This window comes from Artibeus jamaicensis, unplaced genomic scaffold (genome assembly GCF_021234435.1).
Source record: "Artibeus jamaicensis isolate MK-2021 breed Jamaican fruit bat unplaced genomic scaffold, CSHL_Jam_final contig_851, whole genome shotgun sequence".
NCBI lineage: Eukaryota > Metazoa > Chordata > Mammalia > Chiroptera > Phyllostomidae > Artibeus > Artibeus jamaicensis.
The window spans coordinates 5,222,696-5,228,352 of NW_026521986.1; the positions used below are offsets into that span (position 1 = coordinate 5,222,696).

The 5,657-nt window shown below is 39.4% G+C and overlaps 1 long non-coding RNA gene across 1 annotated transcript; it reads right to left on the bottom strand.

Annotated features, from left to right (window-relative positions):
• Nucleotides 1-202: 202 nt before the first annotated feature.
• On the bottom strand, nt 203-5,402 carry LOC128628578 (uncharacterized). The gene is made up of 3 exons (XR_008392996.1): nt 5,276-5,402; nt 4,956-5,031; nt 203-260 (listed from the first exon to the last, which is right to left on the bottom strand). It is a non-coding gene; the product is annotated as an uncharacterized LOC128628578 (long non-coding RNA).
• Nucleotides 5,403-5,657: the final 255 nt, after the last annotated feature.

A 5,657-nucleotide genomic window follows, 5' to 3' on the forward strand; every position in this document is an offset into this window, starting at 1 on the left:
CTCTATAAGGGGCCAATTTTCTATCCCCTCATATTGTATCTTTCAGGTAATAGACAGTGAATAAATACTGAATGAGTGAGTGAATGAATGAATGACTTCCTGTGCAGGTTTTTCACTGTTCTTCAAACAGACTTTATTGTACCATCATACCTTACCTTACAATGCTCCTTCTGCTCAGCAGACACTTACTCCTCCTTCAGAAATGTGCTCAAATGCCATATCCTTGCTGTGTTCTTTCCAACCATCTTCCAAAGAGAAAGCTAGGTCACATGGAAAACAAGTCACATAAAAAGGAACTAGAATCAGAATGACATAGGAATTGCTCATTAATCAGGGTCAGCTAACAGCAGCTACTAAATCTCAATGAGTTAACACAATAAAATTACAGTCAGCAGAAGCAGAGAGACAGTCTCTGCAATCTTTAAGGGACAAGGATCCATCTTGTGGAGCCACCTTATTCAAAATATGGCCTATTAAGACATCCATGGAAGGGTAAGGGAGAGCCTGGGGGACTGTGGAGGTCTGAAGTGGGTGCATCACTTCCAGCCACAACCACTAGCCATAACTCAGTCCTACAACCCTGACCTAACTGAGGCTGAGGATGAGGTTGTCCTGCATCCACCACAGCTTCAACAAGAATATGGAACAATGCCTTCAAAATTCTAATTCAAATTGTTTTAATCTTAGGAAATTCTATACCCAAACAACTTTCAATCAAGCAGGAGGACAGAATAAAGAAATATTCAGACCTGCATGAGCTACCAAACAATGTAAACAAGGAAGTAAGCAAAGGGAAACAAAAATATTAAATTCAGGAATCATGGATCCAACATGACAGTGACAAAAAGAATCCCGAAATAATAGCCATATGGATGGCCCCAACTGGAGCAGAAGGGTACTGGGTAACTTATTTGAAGGACAAGGACAGGAAAAAGGGCTGGTGATATGTGTGCTCTCTTATACCACCATGCCAGCTTACACCTGCCCCTCATCTTCCATAATTCAAAGTCAATGTAGAATGTCCTAAATTTGTAAATCTAGAAGCAGAAGTATAGGCATATTATAAGGCTTGGAAATGGAGAAGTCAATTATAAGAAGTTTATTATAAAAGAAACTGCTCAAAAGTGTTGAAAATGGTTTCTGCAAGAGAGCAAGAAACACCACTTTGTATCATAACTCTTAGTATAGTATTTTACTTTGTAGCCATGTACTATATTTCTTTGCTAAAAATTCTACATATTTTCCAATAAAAAGGAGAGAGGGAGAAAGAAGTTTTCATAAGCTTTCCCTTCATCCTACCCAGAGCTACAACCAAGAAGCTCATCATGGCATCAAAATGTCAAGGAAGGAAAAATGGAACGAGCAAATGTGCACAAATGTGGTGCCTTCTTTGAGTCCAAAGCAGAGTGTTTTATCTTTTATTCAATTATTATTAAACATACTGGTCAATACGAGTGAATTTGGCAAAACAGCAGGATTCAAACTCAATATTCAGAAATCGAAGGCATTTCCATATACCAACAATAAAGTATCAGAATCAGAAATCAGGGGGGGAAAATCCCATTTGCTATAGCAACAAGAAAAATAAAGTACCTAGGAATAAGCTTTTCCAAGGACGTAAAAGACCTGTACTCAGAAAACCACACAACGCAGAAGAAAGAAATTAAGGAAAACACAAATAAATGGAAGTATGTACCATGTTCATGATTGGAAGAATTAACATCATCAACATGCCCATATTACCCCAGGCAATTTATAAATTCAATGCAATACCTATTAAAATACCAATGACATATTTCACAGATATAGAGCAAACATTTCAAAAATTTATATGCAACCATAAATGACAAGAGATAGCCACAGCAATTTTGAGAAAGAACAAAGTAGAAGGGATCACAATACCTGATATCAAGCTATATTACAAGGCCTCTGTAGTCAAAACATTATGGTACTGGCATAAGAACAGACATGTAGACCAATGGAACAGAATAGAGAGCCCAGAAATAAACCCATCTCTATGGTCAATTAATTTTTTGACAAGGAGGCAGAAGCATAAAATGGGGTAAAAATAGCCTCTTCAACAAATGGTGTTGGGAGATATGGACAGCCACATGCAAAAAATGAAACTCCATCACTGACTTACACCATACACAAAAATAAATTCAAAGTGGATAAAATACTTAAAAGATATAAGTCATGACACCATAAAAGTCCTAGAGGAGAACATAGACAGGAAAATCTCAGATATTCCAGAGAACAATATTTTCAATTATCCTCTAGAGCAAGGGACATAAAGGAAAAAATAAACAAATGGGATCTCATCAAAATAAAAAGCTTCTGCACAGCTAAATAAAACAGCAGTAAAATGAAAAGGGAGCCAACTATATGGAAAAATATATTTGTCAATGATGCCTTGGACAAGGGTTTGATCTCCAAAATATATAAAGAATTCACATGACTCCACTCCAGGAAGACAAACAACCCAATTAGAAAATGGGCAAAGGGCCTGAACAGACACTTCTCCAAGGAGAACATACACAGGTCCCAGAGATATATGAAAGGATGCTCAGCATCACTAGCCATCAGAAAGATGAAAATTAAAACCACAATGAGATACCACTTCACACCAGTCAGAATGGCCATTGTAAAAAAAATAAACAAACAAACAACAAGTCCTGGAAAGGTTGTGGAGAAAAGAGAACCCTAGTACAATGTTGGTGAGAATGCAAACTGGTGCAGCCACTGTAGAAAACAGTATGGAATCTCCTCAGAAAACTGAAAATGAAACTGTCTTTTGACCCAGCAATACCACTGCTGGGATTATACCCTAAGAATCCTGAAACACCAAAAGAACCTATGCACCCCAATGTTCATTGCAGCACAATTTACAGTAGCCAAGTGCTAGAAGCAACCTAAGTGCCCATCAGTAAATGAGTGGATCAATAAACTGTGATACATTTGCACAAAGGAATACAATGCAGCAGAAAGAAACAAGGAACTCCTACCTTTCATGACAACATGAATAGAACTGGAAAGCATTATGATAAGTGAAACAAGCCAGGTGGTGAAAGACAAATACCATATGATTTTACCTATAAGTGGAACCTAATAAAAAAAAAAAAGAAACAAGCAAGAAAAATATAACCAGAGACATTGAAATAAAGAACAAACTGATGTAACCAGAGGAGAGGGGGAAGGGGGATAATGAGGGAAAAAAGGGGAGGGGCCAACAAAAACATATGTAAAGGACATAGACAAAGCCAAAGGGGTAGGTTGAAGGATGGGAGGCAGGGATGGGAGAGGTAGGGGACATGAGGGGTGAAAATGGAGACAACTGTATATGAACAATAATAATTTTTTTAAAGTACAGGTCTGCAGCCCCATCTTCCTAAATAGTTTCATTGCAAGAAGGGAAGAAGCTGGGAAGAGCAAATGGGGCCGTGAACAGAGCTCCTAAAATAGCATCAGTGATGACCACTATGTTGGGTCTCTCCTCCATCTTCCCCCCAAAAAGGGAAAACAAGACATTTTAGGTACTTTTCTGAAATCAATATGTTTTATATCCTTATCTAGTAGCTTCATAGACCTCTCAAATTTTTGAGTTTGGCATGACATTTTTGTGAGCTCATGGTGTACAACCATTGCCTTCCTAAATTAATGTACACCTATCAATCTTACCTATTTAATCTTTAAAATTCACCTCTTGCTTTGTTTTTTGATGTAAGCAACATTTGCTGATCTCTTGACTCTCCTGTCATCCTCCATGCTTCTAAGCGTTTGCTAGCAATGGTTCTGCTATCAGTTCTGTGAGATCTATTAGAATGTCATTTACTTGGCCCTGAATGCTTGACTATATTTTTTTAATTTTGGAGTTTCAGTTGCCTCTTCAACAACATTTATCCTGCAGTTACCTATTGAGCACCATTTTAGGTATTGGGGATAGAGATGAAAAGCATATTAATAGTTCTTGCATTAGTCTAGAGAAACAGACTAAAAACTAAGATAATAATTTCAACAGTGACAAGGGCTAGGCTCTAAGTTAGGAGAGACACTAAACCCAACCTGGAGGAGGGAGAGAAGGTCTGTTGGGATGAGTTGTCCTCTGAGCACATCAAGGACTTAGGACTAAACATGTGAAGAGAAAGGAAAAGGATATTCTTGGTAGAGGAAAGAGCATGAAACACTCAGAAGTGAAAGGGAACTCAGAAGGGTCAGGGAGTGAAAAATCATTTGGGCATGGGGATGAGTGACTGGTGATGGAGGGCAAATCCAGAGGCAAGCAAGGGCCAGGTTCTGCTGGGGAGACACTGGAGGATTTTGTATGATCCTTGTACTAAAGTACAGAGTATTGATACAATCGCACAGGAGTTGCCAATACAGTAGATCCTTCTAACTCAGATAATTGAAGTGGTGTGTGTATTTGGGGACGGAGGGTGAGGCTGGAAAAAGGAGACTCCTATCAGACATAAGACCATTGAGGTAATGAGGGGAGAAATCCCAAGAGTGTGGACTAAGACAATATAGGTGTGGATGAAAGAGAGCACAATCAAAATCTATTTGGGAAGTTAACGCACCAGGATCCAATTGTGAAAGATGAAGGAGGGGAGGCACCTCAGATGGCCCAAGTGTCTGGCTTGGGAGGAGAATCTGTGGAAATAGGTTTGCAGGCATGTGAGTTCACTTTGTGTTGGTTTTGAAATATTTGCCAGAAATTTGAGAAGAGAAACCTACTCTCAAGTAGACATGTGGGTATGCAGTCCAGAGAATGGTCAGAGCAATGAAGAAGACAACTGAGTCATCTGCACACAGGGGTGATGGAAAGGTTTGGGTTGAACAAGATCTCCTAGGAAAGATGTGTAGTAGAGAAAAAGGCAAGAAGTCAAGTAAGAGGCCTAAAGCTTAGCACTCAGCTTCTTTGAACCAAAGTATTTATCTCCTCAGGGTTCCCATAGTACCTTGACCCAACATCGATCACTCTCATGTCTATGTGCCTTCTCCTCTTCAGTCCCCCCATTCATTAATATAATTAACCTGAAAGTAGAGACAAAACATTATTTATATTAGTATTCTCAGGACCAAAAATACAACTAAGAATATCCTAGATGTTCAATATGTTTATTGAGTAATGATTGATATTAATTTATGGAAAAGGCAAAAAATAGCAAGTCCGATGGGCTTCAACTTCAGGAAAGCACCAGGCTGTAGCATATTACTCGAGATGAATTTTAATCTAAAAACACGCCTCTTCTCCCTGCCCCCCAGTCTCATTACTCACTCAAGAGCAGAAGTCTGGTTTCTAGACCCCATCATCTGTATCCTTTCATCACCATGAAAACAGGAGATTTTATTTTCCTGAATTGCCTGGGCTCAGTTAATTCAACTAAACTTAAAAACCATAGAAATTCTGTCAGCTGGCCTCGGCTCTCCAGTTAATCCTTCTGTGCACCCCTGACAGGTGGGTGAGATCAGCTTCCCTGCTGGAGACGTCACCGGTGTGACGACTGCCGCTGGAGGAAAAGCAAGCGTGGTTGTCCTACGTGAGGTGCTGATAGTAATCAGACCTCTCCCTGGGGACAGTTTACTGACACTGGAAATTCGTCATGGTTACAAAGTACTTTGATTTCACAAAAATAAGAGGTCTTTTTCCGCTGAGGTGG